Below are 21,285 nucleotides of genomic sequence, written 5' to 3'. Positions count from 1 at the left end.
TCCTGAACCTTCGTGGTGATGGAACCTGGAGCAACCGATTATAATCGACCTCTGGAATAAAGCCCATTCCGAACCTCTAATACCACGGATTCTGCCTCTTATTTACTGAGCTATTTTTATTATGTTTCTGTACCAAATTAAGTCCCGGTAATTAAATTATTTACCACAGTTGTCACACAAATTAAAAGATTCTGAAAGTTCATGGGCTGTTTCTTCTTCTGCCCAGATATGGCATATTATGAAAACAGAGATAAAGAAGAAAAAGAAAAACAAGAGAAAAAGACAAAAGAATTAAAAACAAAGGTTATTTTGCAACAAGTTTATCCTCCTCGCTATGTTCAGCCTCAGTTTCAACAGCCTCCGCAGTTTCAGAGGTTGTATCAAAAACCTGAGCCATATATTCCTCGACCTTTGTTAGGTCCTAATCAATGTGCCTATTGCAGAGAAGAAGGTCATTTTAAAAGTAGTTGTCCGGTTTTATTACAGCGCAATGGAGCATCATCTGCTCCACGAGGTTGTGCTGGCCTCCAGTCCGCAAGCAGAGGTAGAGGTCGAGGTATGTCAACTCAAGAACAACGTTCCCTTCCTCCTCCCAATTCTTTGAATTATTTTGATCAGCAAAATGTTAGGTCTACGCAGTATTATAATGAGGATTGTTATGTTGAAGGCGAGAATGAAAATCTTCACACTAACTAGGACAGCCATGGACAAAGTAAGGGAGTTGTGTCGATTCCAGTAGATCAGAATGGACCCTATGTTAATGTCACTACAATGGGTGTTTCAGAGCCATTTCTCCTAGATACTGGTGCGATGAGAAGTTCTATCATTCATTCTAAACTCCCTGGGGCACCTTTGTCTGGCTTAACGAATGTATCTGTAGGATTTTCTGGTGCTCCTGTTCGTAACCCGGTTTCTTGCCCTTTGCCTATTTCAATTGGCCCTTATGATTTGGAAGCTCCACTTCTCTTGACGAATGGTTGCGGTGAGAATCTGTTGGGTCTGGACTCAATGAAAAGAATGCATGCTACGATATATTGTTCTCCTTCTGGTGTACATCTTACTTTAGGACAGACATTGATTTCTCCAATGTATTTGTCCAAAGATCAGTTTCCACCTGAATTGCTTTCTCTTACGGCAACGCTTTGGGCCACGGGTCCGAACGATGTGGGTTGTCTTGAGATTCCACCTTATGTTGTCACTCTTAAGCCTAATGTTGAATTGCCACGTATTCCGCAGTATAGAATTTCTACTGAAGGTGAAAAAGCGCTTTTGGAAATCATTCAAGATTTGATTCAGAAGGGTGTGGTTGAGGAAACGAGAGGTAACATATGCAATAGTCCTATTCTTCCTGTTCTTAAATGTACTGATCCTTCTCAGCCTCCTGTATATCGTTTCGTGATTGATCTCCGGGAGGTAAACAAAATTGTTGTACCACAATTTCCCGTAGTTCCAGATATCACTGCTCTGTTGACGATGATACCTTCCACAGCGACTTGGTTTTCTGTTATCGATCTAAAGAATGCCTTCTTTAGTATTCCCATTGCTGAAGAGAGTAGGGATATTTTTGGCTTCTCTCTTGGAGGCCGAAGCTTCCGGTTTAAGCGCGCACCTCAGGGCTATTGTGAAAGTCCCTCTATTTACAGCCAAGCTTTAAAATGTCATATTGATGCTTTTCATTTGCCGTCTGGTGCTGCTATTATCCAATACATGGATGACTTGTTGATTGCTGCTGATTCAGAAGATATTTGCAAAGATGTGACTGTTGCATTGTTACACCATCTGTTTAATCTGAATCATAAGGTTTCACCTTCAAAACTACAATACGTTCGTCGAGAGGTTACCTATTTGGGTCATCTCCTATCAAAGGCGGGACGACGATTGACCCCAGAACGAATTCAGGCGATTGCGCAAATGTCTGTGCCATCCACACAAAGGGAGGTACCTGCCTTTCTGGGTATTACTTCTTATTGTAGGCAGTGGATCCCTAACTTCTCTTTGTTGGCCAAACCTTTGTTGGCACTCACTTTGAAAGATACGCCTCAGCACCTTCCATGGACTGACGAATGTCAGAGGAGTTTCACTGATTTGCGTACTGCTCTATGTTCCGCTCCTGTATTGGGTACTCCCTATTACAGTAAACCCTTCACGCTCTACGTTTATGAAAAAGAAGGTTGTGCTTTGTCAGTTTTAACGCAGCGATTTGGAGACAAACAGCGGCCATGTGCATATTTTTCGGCTACGTTAGACCCAGTAGCTAAAGCATTGCCTAGTTGTCTCAAAGCAACAGCAGCAGCAGCGATTTCTATTCGACAGTCTGCTGGAATAGTGTTAGATAACACACTTATTGTTATGGTGCCGCATGCAGTGGATACCTTACTAAACTGAACAAAAACGCAGCATCTTACGAGTGCTCGTTTGTCTGGATATGAGTTGACGCTTTTGGCTAGTCACGTGCACATCAAACGATGTAATACTTTAAATCCAGCTACTTTGTTGCCTCTTCCAGTATACAAAGATGACCAACAACAACATGATTGTTTCCTCCGTATTGAGGAAGAGACGAAAGGAAGAATTGATCTGAAAGATACGCCGCTAGAGAATCCGGATGGAATTCTATGGGTGGATGGTTCTTGTTTTAAGCTTCCTAATGGAGATACAGTTTCAGCCTATGCTGTTACTACTTTACATACAGTTGTGGAAACCGCACTTATCAGACACAATTCAGCTCAAGCAGCAGAATTGATAGCTTTAACGAGAGCATGTGTGTTGTCAAAAGGAAAGAGAGTGAACGTGTACACCGACAGTCAATACGCCTTTGGTGTAGCGTTTAATTTTGGACGTCTTTGGAAAGAAATGGGTTTCTTTACTTCTCATGGCACTAAAATACAACATGGTCAATTAGTGACTGATCTTCTTGAGTCACTTTCTTTGCCTGCCCAAATAGCAATTGTGAAATGTAGTGCGCACAAAAAGATTACAGATGATGTTGGTCGAGGAAATGCATTTGCAGATGGAGTAGCGAAAGAGACAGCGAGAGACGCTACAAGTCGAATGTATGTGGCGGGTCCTGCAAATTGGGTTAGAGAGAGAGGAATGTATGAGGATACAGTGGAAAGTGTAAGAGCGATTCAGAAAGAGGCTACAGAGAAAGAGTTGAGCAAGTGGAAAGAAAGTACAGGAATGTTGGATGAGATGGGATGTTGGGTGGAATTGTCTGAGCACCAACGTTGGCTGTTACCAGATGCCTATGTGCTGCCAGTAGTCACTATGGCGCATGGTCCAGCTCACCTAAGTGCAAAAGGTATATGCAAGCTTCTGGCTCCAGTGTGGCAAAATGAAGGAATCCCGAAGTGTGCACACAATGTAGTGAAACATTGTATTGTTTGTTTGATGTACAATCCGGGAAAGGGAACCCCAACTCCAGCAGGTCACTTCGGCATATCCATTTGAGGTGTTGCAGATCGATTATATTCATATGGAGCGATGCAACAACCTCAAATATGTTCTGGTGGTAGTATGTGCCTTTTCAAGATGGATAGAAGCACACCCTCTAAAAGACAACACAGCTAAAGTTCTACTAAAAGAATTTTTCCCTAGGTTTGGTTTGTCGCGCATTGTCTGGAGTGACAATGGGAGCGAATTTGTGGGCCAAGTCATGCAAAAAGTTTGTGCGGGTCTTGGTATCAAGCAAAAGTTTCATGCGGCAAATCATCCACAGTCAGCAGGTTTAGTAGAACTACAACGGAACTTTAAAGTTAAAACTAGCGAAAGTTCAGGCTAGTACAGGACTCAATTGGCCCGATGTTTTACCATTGGCTCTTCTGTCCACCAGAACTGCAGTGCACTCTCGTTTGGGACTTAGCCCTTACGAAGTGGTTTTTGGACGCCCGGCTAACGTATGGGGAGTCCCTCCCCCTAAGAAATACTCAGACTTACCATATCCAATGTTGATTGACTACTTGCATGACCTTACGACTAAATTGCGTGTTCTCCATCAACAGGTTCAGAGTGCTTTGCCGGAGGTTTCCACAGACCCAGGTCATTCCATCCGACCAGGTGATTGGGTCTGTACAAAGAATTTCCAAAGGATGAAAAATTTGGAGCCCAGGTGGAAGGAGCCTCGGTTAGTTCTTTTAACTACGAGAACAGCAGTCAAAGTCGAAGGAAAGAAAAATTGGATTCACGGTGTACATTGTAAGAAAGTGCCTTTGCCTCTACCCTTCGATCAGTGGGTTCGTAGGGGTGTTGGTGACTCAGAAAGTGAAAAAGTTCCACGATTCGTACCTTTTAGTGATGCACACCTGAATGGAACATTGTCTGAGAAAGAGGACGACGACGTTCTTCAGGAAGCAATACCATCACATCGTCGCTTGAATACGACCAATCCGCAAACATTGTTCCGAGACCAAACAATATCTGATAAAGAACATTATAATTTGAGACCTAGACCAAAGAACTCTTAAGATTTCTCTCTCCTATGTAGTATTCTGTCCCGGTTGCAAGGTCACTGTAGGAGTCTTAGTTGGGACCTGAGAAGTGGCAATAGGCCTGAAGGACTTGCAGTGTCATAGAACGGCAGGCAATTGTGACTAAGTGATTGAGGAAGATTGCCGTGAGCATCCACTTAGAAAGATGGAGACTACATTAGGCAAAAGAGAAAGTAAAGATAAAAAGAATCATTGTAAAGAAATGTATAGTCGTTGTGGTATTGCTTTATGTATTATTATATTATTGTGTATTCTTTTGGCGTGTATAAATTGGATTGTTATTGCTCTACAGCAGAAAGTTGTCTCTCCTTCTACTTCTTCGTCTTCTTCTACTGTCTCTCCACATCTGTTTCATACACTTCCTCAACATGAACTCATTAGAAGAACTGAATATTATAACAATTCCTTTATCCAGTTGTTACATCAACATCAATTAGTGATCAATACAACTGACTGTTGGGTGTGTGGACTCATGCCACATACCGTAGAAAAAGGAATGCCATATTTAGCTCTTCCGTTCTCCTATGAAGGTTCTACTTGGGCTTATTTTGTTATCTTCTCCAATGCCTATCAAAGCAAATTCCGTTAGTTCACGTATTAGTGATCCGGATTTTAGTCATAGTTCATTGATAAAGGGAATGGTAGCTATGGCCAAAATCATGGAAAATAGTAAGATCTCCGTTGACGAGAGAAAAGCGTACACTAACTGGAACGTCACCCATTATGTCACTAGCCTTAATGATAAAGTTAAAAAAGGAAAATCTACACCGATTTGGACTATACCACATCAGGGCAATTTCTGTTTACAGATAAATGGTCAGTCTGCTGACACTGTACAAAGAAATAGCTGTTCCCACACATATGTCTACTCCTCTCAAAACTCGCCTCCTCTAGTGCCGTCTCAAGGCACATATTTCATTTGTTATAATAGGGCTTACACATGGTTGCCAACTGGTTTTTCCGGTACTTGCTATATAGCTTTCCTTCTTCCCCCTACATACACCGCTTCTGCAAATCATCATCGAAACAGATACGGCAGAGGGATTATTAATTCCAAGGACACAGCAGGACAAGAGGGAGGAGATTTCCTCAAAGGATTTCTTCCTTTTTGGGGTCCAATGGCCAACAGCAGAAATATAAGGTAATTGGTTTGTGTCGTAGAAACCACCATAGACATCACTGTAGGAGCCTTAAGTAATATCACGGCAGAACTACAGGCAGATCGTCTTATGACTTTACAAAACCGACTTGCCTTAGACTTTGTTCTTGCAGACCGTGGTGGAGTATGGAAATTGTATTTTCATAACAAATGACGCTCCGACAGTATACCAAGCTATCTCTAAATTACACATAATCTCTGAGTCGATTCATCAGGACGAAGGAGATTGGTCATTATTGGAGTGGTTTTGGGGACTACTGTCCAAATGGGGTTGGAAAATATTGACATTCCTTGGAGTAGTTTTAGCTATTGTATTCTCTTGTTGCCTTTGTATGCACTGTGGCCCCGCCATCTGCGACCTCTGTGCTACTATGTGCATCCCTAAAACCAAGTCACAAAGAACAGAAAATATCAGAATGATGCTACAGCAACAGCTCGATGACCTTATGGCCATCGACATTGACTCAGATTAATGTGAGACTGAGTATCTTGCCTGAGTTCTGGCAAAAGGAGGGTCTGAGGAACTTCGATTTTCAATTGTGATCGTATCGACCCGCCATTTTGTTCTCCGCCGCCAACTTGTGTTGCCCTCACTCGGGCAGCACGACGATTGAAGTCTTTTTCTGCTTTTTCTGCAGCTACATGTCAAAATAAGTCTTCTGCCTCTATTTGCAAAGCTGGTGTTAGGATTGGCCGAGTACACTAATCCCTGTCTGGTTTTTCTAATCCTCGTCTCAACTATCTGTTGGTTCATACTATTCTCCTCTGACTTTATCTTATCGTCTGGCTTTCGCTGTCCTCTGCTAGCATTCTCTCGTTTCACAACTGTCCTCCAATACACACAAACGTATCTCGCCACCTGCAAGTTAGTTGTGGATCTGTTAATGAATTAGTTTGAGGGAGGGGTGACAAACACAGTTGGAGGAAAGGCTTCTTCGAGTCATCTGATACTTTGTTTTCAAACCTTTCCTATTGGTGCTGTTCTGTTTTTCAACTTTTCTTATTGGCTCTTTTCTTTATGTTCTGGGTGTGTATTTGGTTAATGTATATTTCACCTATGTGGTATATAAGACTGTGCGCCACGGAGTGAAGTGGCAGTCTCCTGAGAACCTACCTCGTGTACTTCTGGGACAACTGTACTAGCTGCAGCTAATAAATCTAATCTTTTACGCCGACAGAGTGTCCCCGTGTCTCTGTGTAGCTAAGCAGGAGAACCCAGGAGATTAAGGCGTACCCTGCGCCGCCAGGTCCAAAAGGTTCTGGTTCTTCAGTCGATTCATCAGGACGAAGGAGATTGGTCATTATTGGAGTGGTTTTGGGGACTACTGTCCAAATGGGGTTGGAAGGTATTGACATTCCTTGGAGTAATTTTGACCATCATTTTCTCTTGTTGCCTTTGTATGCACTGTGGTCCCGCGATCTGCGATCTTTGTGCTACTATGTGCATCCCTAAACCTAAATCACAAAGAATAGAAAATATCAAAATGATGGTACAGCAACAACTCGATGACCTCATGGCCATCGACATTGACTCAGATTAACGTGAGTCTATCTTGCCTGAGTTCTGGCAAAAGGAGGGTCTGAGAAAATTCGATTTTCGATCGTGATCGAATTGACCCGCCATTTTGTGCTCCGCCGCCATTTTGTGTTGCCCTCACTCAGGCAGCACGACGATCGAAGTCTTTTCTGCTTTTCCTGCAATATTGTGTCGAAAATAGCCTTGTGCCTCTTGTTAGAGACGGGGATCTCTGATTGGCGCAAGGATGTCCTTGTGTCAAGCAGTGACCCTCTCCTCCACGTCAGGGCAAAGGATAACCCCTTGGGAATGACCCTTGCTCACCCTCTAGGTGCGTGGCGTGAGCAGCCAAGGCGATTCTCCCGGCGTTGTTGGTTAAGCAATCATAATCACACACACAGTAAATACATTAATCCCCCCAGAAACGGACACCAGGCTTAGGTATGTGAAAATACGGTTCTTTATATAAAAATAGTTATGCAGATTTATCACAAGACCAGTAACGTTGTTTCTATGCCACCAGATTATCAAGCAGGTAAACGGTTCTTTAAGCGGATGCTTCTTTAGTCTCTTTTCAATGTCACTTGGGAGATTCCAGTCTTTGACTTACGTTCCGGCCTACCGCGGCTCACACATCGGTCGTGGGCGCGCGCGCGCCGTGCACAGCTCCTCCCGGTGGCTCCCGGGCAGCGGCGGTGAGACGGGCGTGCGGTGAGGCTTAACGGGGAAGTAAGGCGGTGCGGGCCCCGAGCCCGATACTGGAATTCCTGTAGCACTGTTGCGAGGAGAGAGTTACCCAGATCGGAGCGACTCTCGGCTTCGGGGTAGTGTCTTTGGATCCTCAATCAGCGGGTGTATGCAGCAGGCAGGCGCGGCCAGCGACCCTTAGCACGGCGGTGCAGGGGGGTCTCCACAGCGGGGGCGGCGCGGCCTGAGATGTCCGGGGATAGTGAAGCGGGTTCACAGGGCACGGTCAGTGCAGCTGGTTGACCCGGCGTAGATCACCGTCGTCGGACGGATTCCGGCGGGAGGGGTGACAGCGCGTTCAGCGCACTCCAGTGGCAGGCGATGACAGGGGTGCAGGCAACCTAGCCCGGGGACAGAGAGCGGCTCCGGATGGAGCGGGGCTCTCACGGGGTAAAGGCAGGCAAGCTCCTGAGTGTCACGGCCCTAGGAGGGGGCGATGAGGGGCGCAGTCTCTTTCCAGCGGGATGCACACACGGCTCGACTTGGAGGACGAGCAAAAGCACAGAGAACCCACTAGTCCTGGGGTTCAGTTCAGGGGGCAAGCTCAGATCAAGCCCTTGGAGAATGTTCAAGCACAAAGTAGCAAAGTCTTTTCAGCAAGTCTTTTTCCTCTCCTTTCTCAGCAAGGCAAGCAGCAGGCCAGTCCTTCCAGCGTCTTCTTCTCCTTCTAGTCGGGCAGAGGTCCTTTGTGGTAAACAGGATTCTGATTTGCAAGGAGCAGGGCTCCTACTTTTATACCACATTTCTTTTGTTCTTTCAGGCCAGGGGGGCCTTCGCATAGTCGATCTCAGTCCTGAGCACTTTGTTGGGGGTACTCTGACTTCTGCTTTCAGTGTGAGGGGCAGGCACATCAGCCGCTCCACAGGAGGTGGAGCCGGCATTCAGGGGACAAGTACTTTCAGGATCACCTTGTGGACAGCGCTTCGCCCGTCCGGGGCCAGGTGCAGGCTGAGTCATCAGTCGCTCCCCAGGGGGCGGAGCCAGCTTTGTGGTGGTGGAGCACTGCCCTATTCAGAGTCCAAGGGGCACCCCCACCTCCCACCAAGGTGCTCTCCTGCCATTCGCTACCTGTCATCCCCCCAGCCCTGTCACTCACATAGCCCAGACAGTCAGATACACGCACAGCAGAGGCGGGCTGAGATGGTTAAGCGAGTAAATACGGACTTTCTAAAAAGTCGTATTTACAAACCCAGGATAGTAAAATAAACTTGACTACAAGAAGTATTTTATCATTCCGAGTTCAGGCATACTAAACATATCTCTCTACCATGTTCCCTGAGCCTGCTGGGATTATAGGATGTAATAATTCCAGCAGCTCATCTGGCCTAAGGGGAACAGGTAGCCTTGCAATAGTGAACCACGAAGATGGCGGTGATTCACTATTAGGACAGGCCTCACAACCAGGGCCTGTCCTACCTTCCACCTACAACGCACCCTGCCCGCGGGCCTACCATAGGGGTGACTAACATGAGGCTAAGGGAAGGTTCTGGGGGCTGGCAAGTGTGTGCACTTGCCCAGCTAGCGTGACAGTACGGGACTGCACGCGGGGTCGGCAGTGGCAGACCCAGGACACATTTTACATGGCCGCTGGTGTGGGTGGCGCAACCAGCGCTGCAGCCCACTAGCGGCATTGGCATTCACAAGCCCTGGCACTCCGGGTGCACTTTACTGGGGACTGACAGTGAATCCAATAAACAAATCATGTATACCAATGATGAACACTTTATCTTAGGGAGCACTTGCGCTGCGGCACGGATTAGCCGTGGCGCAGCGCCCTGAGCAGACAACACCAGAAAAACAATCGAGGCACACCATCAAAAAGTGGAAGGGAGACTCACGCCAAGGTGCCAGGTCTAACACCTCTGTTTACAAAGCTGGTGTTAGAGAACTGGAGGAGTACACTAATCCCTGTCTGGTTTTCCTAATCCCCGTCTTGACTATCTGTTGGTTCACACTATTCTCTTCTGACTTAATCTCATCTTCTGGCCTTCGCTGTCCTCCGCTCGTATTCTCTTGTTTCACAACTGTCCTCCAAAACACACAAACGTATCTCGCCACCTGCAAGTCAGTTACAGACCTGGTTAATACCTTAACCTGTGGGAGGGGTGGCAAACACAGTTGGAGGAGAGGCTTCTTCGAGTTACTCGATACTTTGTTTTCCAACTTTTCCTATTGGCTCTGTCCTATTTTTCCAACTACTCTTATTGGCTCCTTTTATATGTTTTAGGTGTGTTCTTAGTTAATGTATATGTCACCTATGTACTATATAAGATTGTGCGCCACGGAGTGAAGTGGCAGTCTCCTGAGAACATACCGTGTGTACTTCTAGGACAACTGTACTAGCTGCAGCTAATAAAATCTGATCTTTTTCGCCGACAGAGTGTCCCCGTGTCTCTGTTTAGCTGAGCAGGAGAACCCAGGAGATTAAGGCGTACCCTGCGCCGCCAGGTCCAAAAGATTCTGGTTCTTCAACAGAAGTTAACGGGGGTTCACTCATTCTTCCTTTATACTTGCTGCTTAAAAGATGTTTTCTGTCTTTTCATTCCTGCATACTGGACTTTCCTACAATTACTAATTCTCTACTATTTTTCAGATGTGGACCTTAAGGGTGCACTATGTCCCTGCACGAGCTTGGAGACACACCGTGACAGAAAGGTGAGCTGCGAAGATTTTCTCCAGTGTCACTCTAACTCTTTCTCTCTCTCTCTTCCTCTATCCATTGATGGACGCATTGATGCACAATCTTATCTTCCTTTTTACCTAACAGGCTGTGTTTCACGAATTGGCACCCCCCCTCAACACCACCAGCGCTGAACGCCTGTTGAACCTGCGATGGTGCGTGGCCATCCTCAAACCCTGATAAGGTTGCTTGCACGTGGTGGACCCTCTTATGCACATGCTGGTGACGGAAGGTGAGCAGAGAGCTTCTTTCTGCAGCAGCAAGCAGTCACCTCTAGGTGCTGGAAGTGGATAGTGTGCAACAGCCTGGCTGCACAAGAGTGGGCAAACACCTCTGGGCAGTGGGAGTGGATGGGGTACAACAGTCTGGGTGCGCAGGAACGGGAAGTCACCTCTGGGCAGTGGGATTGATGGGGAACAGCACCCATGTGCGCAAAAGAGTGCACAGACACCTTCTTGCAGTGGGAGTGGATGAGGTGCAGCAGATTGTGTGCACACATGCGACACAGAGAATTACTGTGTGCAGTTGTATGTACAATTTCTAATTCTATACTATCTTACAGATCACTAAACTTGAAGGTACACTATGACTCGGCACCTCGTTGGACACACCGATGGCACAAAGGTGAGCCTGCCAAGATTTTCTCCAGTGTCAACACTCCCTCTCTATCTCTTCCTTTGTCTCTCTCAAACTTTCTCTCTCTCTCTGGGGCATATTATCAAGCCCCTTATCGCCGCCTTATCGGCACTTTTCTGCCGATAACGCGGCAATATGTGCATCGCCCTATTATCACGTTATTTGCCTTAGCGCTGCCTTTGTAATAGGGCCACTTTCACGATAAACCTATCCTGGAAGAGGCGTGCAGTGGGTGTTGCGCCATACACCGCAACACCCATTCACTTTAGACGCTGTCACCTATTATCAAGCTTGGCGATAATAGGTGGCAGCGCTGAACTTAAGACCAGAAAAATCCTGGTCTTAAATGTGGCGAAACGAGAGAAATGCTTAATTTCTCCTTTTTTTGCTTTTTCCATGTGTGCTGCCTTATGCAGCACAACATGGAAAAAGCAAAATCCAAGTGTCTTTATGTTACGGGAAAGTGTCCCTTCCTAATACATAAACAACCCTCTTTTAAAAAATGCCAATTTGTAACTTACATGTGTACTGCATGAAGCAGCACATATGTAAGTTACAAAATGGCATTTCATGTTTTGTTTATGTGCAGGAAGAAACTCCTTCTTTACATAAACAAACTTTCCTCCTCAAAGAGACCAGTGCTGGTGGTAACTTGTAAAACTTATCGCCATCGCAAGGGGGAAAAAAGCCTGCACCGTATCCTTGGTAATATGGTGCAGCCTAGTGTTTCCGAAGTGGTGAAGAGAGGGTTAAGCCAAGATGGCTAATGCCTCTCTTCGCCACTTTGTTGATAATATGCCCCTCTATCTCTTCCTCTATCTCTCATTCTTTCTTTCTCTCACTTGCTCTCTCTCTCTCTCTTCCTCTCTCTCACACTGTTTCTCTCTCTTTTTCCTCTCTCACACTGTTTCTCTCTTTCTCTCTTCCTTGTATCTCACTCTTTCTTTATTTCTCTCACTTTCTCTCTCTCTATCTTCCTCTCTCTCACTCTTTCTCCATCTCTTCCTCTCTCACACTGTTTCACTCTTTCTCCCTTCCTCTCTCTCTCTTCTTCTTTCTCACTCTTTCTCTCTCTCTCATCTCTCTCACACTCTTTCTCTCTTCCTTGTATCTCTCTTCCTTGTATCGCTCTCACTCTTTCTCTTACTCTTTCATTCTTCTGTCTTCCTCTCTCACCCTCTTTTTCTCTTTCTATCTTCCTTGTATCTCACTCTTCCTCTCTTTTCCCTCTTTTTCTCTCTCCTTTGCTTCGCATGACGCACCATCTTATCTTTCTTTTTGTCTTTGCAGGCTGTGGTTCACAAATTGTCGAGGGATGACACGCCATCGCTGTACATAGTTTTATTTGTTGTTGTTTTATTTTAATAAAAAAGTTTTTACACACAGTTTTATATGTTGTTGTTTTGTTTTAATAAAATATTTAATATGTAAATCCATACATGACTAGGATTCGTATTAGTCCAACCTCACAATATCTTTTTTAATAAACTACAACACCAGCCGATTTGTTAGGCTCAAGATTTAAAAACGTTCCCGTTACATTTGGTTTGTGGGGGGTGAACGGGGATGGCGGACAAGGAGCTGCTTCGCAGAGGGAGACTTGCTGGCTCAAGAAGGTTGTTGAGGGTATGCTGGTGATGTGGGAAGAGAGTGCATTACCTGCTGATGTGGGGAGAAGCAGCATAAAAGGAATATCTCTCACAGACAGACCTACGGTATGTTCTGAGAATTGCCTCAGACAGAGGCTCGCCGAGGAACAGTTGAGGCCCCTCGGCTCGACTTGCAGAGGGAGAACTACGGGCCGTCCGCTCCCAAAGGGAACAGCACCGTAGTAGCTCAAAGATGAAGAGGCACAGCAGCGGCTAGCTCGCAAAGGTAGAGAGCAGCGAGCCGATGCAGTGCTTCTAAAAGCATAGCTGCGAAGTGGTCATGTTATGCAGAGGGAGCGTGAAGGGGGTATCTCGCAGAGAGAGAGACCTGCGTATATTTCCAGTCTTGCCTTCACAGATTACAACTGCAGCCCTGAGAAGTTACACCTGAACAGCTGCGAGCCCTCCAGTGGTTCGCAAAGGGAGACTTGGTGGACCCAATAAGGTTGTTGGGGGTATGCTGGTGATAAAGGAACAGGGTGCGTTACCTGCTGATGTGGAAAGAAGCAGCGTGAAAGGGGTATTTCGCACAGACAGACCTCCGGTTTCTTTTCAGAGTTGCCTCGGACTGATGTGAGCTGACGGACTCAATCACAAAATGGCTTTTCAATGCTCATATAGTGTGACTTATCAACAGTTCGCACCTAGTCTCCCAAAGGGACACCTGCGCCCCACAGCAGCGTACTAGCTTGCAAACGTAGAGAGGTGGGAGCCGACGAACGGGCTTCTAAAGCCATAGCCACGACCTAGTAATATAAAGAGAGGCAGCGTGAAAGGCATATCTCACACAGATGCCAGTGTTGTCTCGCAGAGGTAAAACTGCGGACCCGATGGCTTCTAAACGGAGACATGCGAGCTGACGGAGTAAATCACAAAATGGCTGCCAACACTTCCTGGTTTCAACAGTTCGCAGCCAATGACTGCACGCTTGTGCTTGTAACCCCTCAGCCAATCACATGTCAGAATTCTCAAATATCGATATCTGTAAAATTTGGTATTTCTCAAAAACTACTGAACAGATTTACACCATTTAAACAAAAGCGTACTTTCTGGACCATCACCTTTCTCCCTGCCAAACATGCCGTAATTCCGTTCAGCAGTTTCACCTATAGTCTTCTTTAAAGATTCCTATCGAAACTACATGGAGAAAACACGTTTTGAGACCCCCTTTTTTCTCAGCCCCTCCTACACAATTCACCCCCAAACTTTCAATATAAGAGCTAATCAAATAAAGAGAAACTTTTGGATAATTTCATGAAGATTTGTCAAACGACGTCAAAGTTACAAGCGCATAGAAGGCTCCAGAAGGGGGTCCGCGCAACCCCCCCTCCCAACATGAGTGAAGCCCCAGCGCACCCCCGCAACCCCTGCGAGCCCCTACTATTTTTTAAGAAATACCCCCGGAACCTAGCCCACCCAAGGGCCTCATTATAATGAACAAGAGAACCGGCGACCCCAGCGCAAATTTTGGGCAATTTTTTTTTTTAATGATTTTTTGGGCCCTGGGGGTCCTTCTGGGACCCCCTGAGCAGGCCTAGGGGGTCAGGGTTTTCCTACCCTGCCCCCTTCTCTTGTTTTATATATATCTTTTCTCTCCGTTTTTGGAGACTCGCTTCTACCGAGCCACAAGATTGCTGCCAACACTTCCTGGTTTGGACTACTAGCAGCCAATTACAGTGAAGCTCGCGCACGCGGCTTAGGCTCTGCCCAGATATTACAACTTTTATTTTTCTAACTTCTCAGCAACTACTCAACAGATTTACACCATTTTTAAAAAGGTTGCTTTCTGAACCAAGCACTACCTTTCCGCCAAATTTGGGGTAATTCCGTTCAATAGTTTCGGCTGTAGCCTTGCACAAAATTTCCTATGGGAAATTAATTTTTTGACTCTTATTTTTTTAATTTCTCAAAAACTACTGATTTACACCATTTAAAAAAAAAGTCACTTTCTGAACCAAGCTCTACCTTTTTGCCAAATTTGGGGTAATTCCGTTCAGCAGTTCGGGCTGTAGCTCGTCGCAAAATTTCCTATGGAAATTAACATGGAGAAAACGAGTTTTGGGACCCCCTTTTTTCTCATCCCCCGCTGGACGAATCACTTTCAGGATAGGAGCTGACCTGGATAGACTTTTTTTTGGAGAATTTCAGGAAGATTCGTCAAACGACGCTAAAGTTATTAGCAAATCAAAAAATGCTTTTCCTAGGAAACTAGGTTGTAACTATAACTACCTACTGTATATAATATCATTCATAATGCTAATGTAATTTAGTTTTATTTAGTAAATAATGTTTTAAATTCTGAAAGCATATATTTTTATTTTTAATTTCATTTTTATAATATTTTTAAAATATCATAATTTCATTAATATTTTAAGCTTTGTTATCGAAATTAAATAAAATATAATGCTGGATATTGTGAAATCCCTATATTTACTCATAGCTCATGGCTTCTTCGCGTTGGTTTGGGAATGTTATGTTTTAAATGTGAGAAGATTGGGACATAGTGAGAAAATTTGACTTTCGATCGTGATCGAATTGACCCGCCATTTTGTGCTCCGCTGCCATTTTGTGTTGCCCTCACTCAGGCAGCACGACGATCGAAGTCTTTTCTGCTTTTCCTGCAATATTGTGTCGAAAATAGCCTTGTGCCTCTGTTTACAAAGCTGGTGTTAGAGAACTGTCCGAGTACACTAATCCCTGTCTTGTTTTCCTAATTCCTGTCTTGACTATCTGTTGGTTCACACTATTCTCTTCTGACTTTATCTCATCTTCTGGCCTTCGCTGTCCTCCGCTCGTATTCTCTTGTTTCACAACTGTCCTCCAAAACACACAAACGTATCTCGCCACCTGCAAGTCAGTTACAGACCTGGTTAATACCTTAACCTGTGGGAGGGGTGGCAAACACAGTTGGAGGAGAGGCTTCTTCGAGTTACTCGATACTTTGTTTTCCAACTCTTCCTATTGGCTCTATCCTATTTTCCAACTACTCTTATTGGCTCCTTTTATATGTTTTAGGTGTGTTCTTAGTTAATGTATATGTCACCTATGTACTATATAAGATTGTGCACCACGGAGTGAAGTGGCAGTCTCCTGAGAACATACCGTGTGTACTTCTAGGACAACTGTACTAGCTGCAGCTAATAAAATCTGACCTTTTACGCCGACAGAGTGTCCCCGTGTCTCTGTGTAGCTGAGCAGGAGAACCCAGGAGATTAAGGCGTACCTTGCGCCGCCAGGTCCAAAAGGTTCTGGTTCGGAAGGGCGGCTTCAGTGGTAGTGGTTCTGCCTGAAGGTCGTGAGGAACCCCACAAGAAAATTCTGGAGGAATCGCGAGCCACGTCAAGCGACCCCTGTATGTCGAAAGTGGTCCGAAGGTCTTTTTCAGCGCGGTTACTCCTTCCTGACGGCTACTGACGACTGCTGCCCTGACTGCCGCCCTGCTTTGGCCCTTCCTTTGGTGATGTATGGTAAGGCGAGACAATAGACGGGCCTCTGTTGGCGTAAGAAGACGTCCTTAGTTAAGTATTTGGTGGGTCGCTCCCACAATTTTTGTACTTTGTTCCTTAGTACCTCTGATTCTTAGATTTGACTATTGCAATAGCCGAAGCCGAGGGTAAGTGCATTTGTGCTGCGTAAACTGAGTTTTACCCCCTTGAAGTTTGTGAACAGTCAGGTGAAATCACGAGATGCCTGGTCTGACTGAGTTTGGAAAACTTTGTTGCTTTGGTTGTAATAGGGATTCCCGGCTTGAGGACTCTTGTCCGATTCCTTCGGTTGGAACTCCCACATATGAGCTCTATTCAAAACATGGTGCTGGCCCCATTGCCTTTAACGAGGCATGGACCCGATACACAAAGAAAGATGGTGTTTTAAAATGGCCAGAAAATGGTAGTTTTGATTCTGATGTGCTAGATAATTTGGAAGCAGTTCTATTCAAAAGTAAAGCCTGGCCGGCAATGTTTGACTCTTTCCGCCTTTGGCGTAAGGAAGCCAAACAGAGAGAAATTAAGCAAGCAAAACGAGATAGGAAAGCACAGGGTATGACAATTATACAGGCTGCCCAACAATTCAAAGATGATGAAATTAATAATGCGATGGAAATTTCAGAAAGACAGCATCGTATGGCGATAGATAAATGTTATCCGGTATTGCCTGTTTCCCCTTCCGATAACAAGAAAGATTTAGAAGAAGATCCCCTAATATCCCATTTATTGAGGTTGCCTCCACCCTATGCACAAGGTACTAATGCACCTCAGTTGTTAAAGCCTGCTCAGCTGCCAGCAGTACCTCCGCCTGTTCCGGCTCTTCCGCCTTTGCCCCTTTTAGTATCACCGCCTCTGCCAGTTTTGCCTTTAACTTCAACTTCTTTGCCCTCATCTTCTGATCTTCGATCTCCTTTGTCTTCTGCTCCTCCTGCAATTACCGGTTCTCCTTCCACTAGTTCGCCTAATACCTTGTCCCCTATTCTTATGTCCAATTCTCCGTCTGAGCGTAAGCGTCTTACGGACACCGTCACTGGTATTCTATCTTCTTTCTTTGAAGCTTTAAATGTGTCTCCGGCTTTTGCTCGAAGACAATCTCGCAGTCAGATTTTGAAGAACGAGAAAGGTTGGACTCTCTCGCACGTAAATGGATCAAGAAGGGTCCTCAGTATAGTGTACCTGACATTATGCCTACTTTCTCTACGCAAATATATGTTTTTAATGCAATGTGTGATACTCTCATTAAAGAATGGGAAGATGTGAATTCGAGTCCAATCCCACAAGATCTGTTAGATGTTCAGGCTGATTTTGATAAAGGACTTGTTGTGGGTTCTAAGGTTGAGAAAGTTGTAAGGACACTTATTTCTTATAGATCCTTATTGTCCTCTCAGGCTTTCCTTGATTCCGATCCGTCGGTTAGACTGACACTAAAAAATTATCCCATGAATGAGAGAGGTTCCTCCAGTATGGAAGGAAGAGGTCGCAGCAGTAGGTGCTAATCCAGCTATTCCTGCTCATTTTCAACGTATATGGGTACATGTTCCATGGAAACGATCTGAAGTTTGGCTCTTAAGCAGACTTTACCGGATCCTCGTAAGAACCCTGCAGGTTATTATAAAGAATTATCACAGACAGTTGACGCTTGCATCATGAACCTAGCTGATATCGATATGTTGATGGGAAACGTAATCCCACAGACAATATGGGCTAGGATTCGTAAAGAGAATCACGCCCAGGAATTAGGTGCTAATTGGGATGTTATAACTGCCACAGATAGAGACCAAGTGGGTGGTGCAAAGCCTGACGCTTTGATTTCGGAACTCCCTGGTAGGATTATTATATTAATGAAAACGATGATGCCTGCATTGAGAGTTAATTGGGATAAATTAGCAGCATGCAAACAGAAGAAAGACGAGAGTGTCTCTGATTTCTTCACTCGTTTTGAGGAGACATTTATTGATCACAGTGGTCAAGATATGGCTACAGAGGGTGGTCAGCGATTATTTGTGGACAAATTGGTATTTAATTTGCTTTCAGAGTTGTGTGGAAATATGGATTTTTCTGGTCAGTTATGTCCCCTATCTTGGACCCCAACGGTTCTATGTGCATGTTACAAGTACATGTATGTTCCCTCCAGTTCCAGTTATGAAGACGCAAATACATGTGCGTCCACCGTTAACATGTCCCCTTTCAGATCCGCCATGAATGGGCCGGATATTCCATTCCTAAGTACGAAAGGCCACCGCCTTTATATGGTTCACTTATGCCATTTTACAGTCCAGGCAAGTAGGCCCTGATTCTGTCATCAAGCTTTTCTTGCTTTCTGTCTCTGAAGCTCCAGTCCGAGCCTGCATCTGTGACCATGAACTTTGTCTCATCCTCTGCGCGGCTCCCGATGCCTGACATCAGCTTGCTGCCTGCCAAAAACTGTATTTCACCTTCGAAAATTATCTGCTCCGCTCCCTGCCCAACGCATTCCTGTCTAGTAGCTTAAGTAAACATTCTGCCAGCTACCGGGCAAAGGCCCGGCTTCTCTGTCTTTATGCAAGTAATTCATAGCCCTGTTACCATGGAAGATTCCTGCCCTCGCATCTAGTGTAGACACTTAGACGCTTGTACACGCACTAATAGTCAGTATAGTCAGTATAGAATAAGATTCTACTCGAAGAGACCTCTCTTTTGGATAACTTAGTTCTTTAAACATAGGATGTTAGATATGATTTGGGATTAGGTTGACTTGACCCTCCAGACTTCTGTCGCCACATGTAGAGCTAAATGTCAAGTCCCCTTCACCCCCTAGTTGCACGTCAATCACACGTCATGCTGCTGCGCGCGCATTTCTGCCAAGTATTTCTGATGACCTTGCGAAATTCTTCCATGTAACCACCCTCTTATGACATCACATCTGATGACGTTCTGTAAACACACCCAGTTACGCCTATCTTTGCCACGTATGAATATATTATCTCCACTATCAATTGTTACGCCTCTTGTATGGGCCTCACTGTAATGCTTATTGTATAAAAGTAATTGATTATCCATAACGTATGTACTTCACTTCCTGAACCTTCGTGGTGATGGAACCTGGAGCAACCGATTATAATCGACCTCTGGAATAAAGCCCATTCCGAACCTCTAATACCACGGATTCTGCCTCTTATTTACTGAGCTATTTTTATTATGTTTCTGTACCAAATTAAGTCCCGGTAATTAAATTATTTACCACATAAATGGCGCCCGAATAGGGACACTTTCTCATCTCACGCGCCGGCGGTGCGTTGCAGGCCCGGTCTCCTGCCACAGCTGGACGGACAACAACGCGTACCAGCAGGATTTCCTGTATCTCCCTCCGGTCAAGCGGGGGCGACTGAGGCTGCGATCAACACCCAGACGAGGCGGTGAGAAGTGCGAAGTATCCCGACCAGAGCCTAGCTGAGAGAGCAAGATCCGAGGTATACAGAGGCCCACCAGTTTCCGAAGTCCCAAGTCGAGTCCAGTGTCCGAAGCGTTCGAGTCGAGTCCAGTCCGGTTCAAGTTCAGTCCAGTTTCTGAGGCCTTCCGTTTCCGAGCTACCCGGTGAGTACCATTGCTGGGGAGGCGTTCTGGCGTGCACATAAGTTGTGCCGATCCAGACGGGTTTGGGTACACAAATCCGGTCTGCACTGTTTCAGCAGTGTATCTGTACTGTTTAGCAGTATATCTAGTATATCAAGTATAAAAATTCAGAATAATTCAGTTCAAGTCGAGTATCATGTTTAATGATTAAGTTTTTCTTAGATCATCGTCATCATCACTGTTGCTCAGTTAAATGTTAAATGTTAAATGTTTATAGTACGTTCTGCATATTGTGGTATGAATGACTGTTCATTATTGTGATTACTGTATTAAGTTTGTTCAAGATCGAGTATCAGATCAATTCTCAATATGCCGCTCCTTTCGAAATTAAGACAGATCACAACCAGAAAAGGGGTACTCGAAGAAGCTGTTCCCATTCCTCCTAGGGACACTCCAGGGTACTTCATGTATCATAAACATGGCCTAGACGCCATATTATTTCTTGATCTATGGGTAGACTATACTAAGGAATTACCAGAAAGTCAGAGGTGGCCCGCAGCGGGGACCTGGGATGCAGAGTGCATCGTGAAAGTAGAGGAAGAATTATGGAAAAAGAAAGCTAGACAATCACAGAAAGACGCCATTGAATTATGGCGTAAAGAATCGTATAGACGTACAGAAAAAGCACGTAGACAGGAAGAGAAGAGTAAAGAAAATTCCAATGAAGTCCGAGAAAATCTATTAATTAAAGAAGGTGCACGAGTGAAATCAGAACAAGTAGACAGACAAAGAAATGCCCTTATGAATGGTATGTATCCCCTTCTGGCTGAAGGATTACCTAAGGCTACTCCAGGGATACCAAAAGACTTGCCAACCCCATTATTTCCAATAAAGGTACATCCTAAGGGGCATCCTAGAACCGCAGAAGATGTTTTTCTTTCCTCATATTTAGATGACGCAGCTCCCGAGTATGCTAACCCCGCCCCACATAGACCGTTGGCCGGGGAGGTTCAACGCCAAGAACCTGTACCCTTACAGCATCAAGTTCTGACACAAGTTCCGGCAAGCACATCTGTTTCTGCATCTGTCCCTACAGCTACTTCTATAGCTGTATCCACACCTATAGTTGCTGTATCACGTTCAACGAATCCTTTCACACCCGATACCCCAGATGGGGCCACCGGAGGTGCTACCAATATCTTTTCTACGCCACCTAGAATAAATAAACTTACTTTTCAAGAGTCAGCACATTCACGTACCCCCAAACTCATAAATGCCCGTACGCTTAAGGAACTTCTTATAGATTGTAGATATGACCCTGTGCCTGGAAAAGAGGACGAAATGACCCTAGCATCATTACGTATCAGACGAGCC

The sequence above is a fragment of the Triturus cristatus genome, chromosome 3_1 (genome assembly GCF_964204655.1).
Source record: "Triturus cristatus chromosome 3_1, aTriCri1.1, whole genome shotgun sequence".
NCBI classification, from domain to species: Eukaryota; Metazoa; Chordata; class Amphibia; order Caudata; family Salamandridae; genus Triturus; species Triturus cristatus.
Note: the sequence above shows the minus strand (reverse complement) of the source record.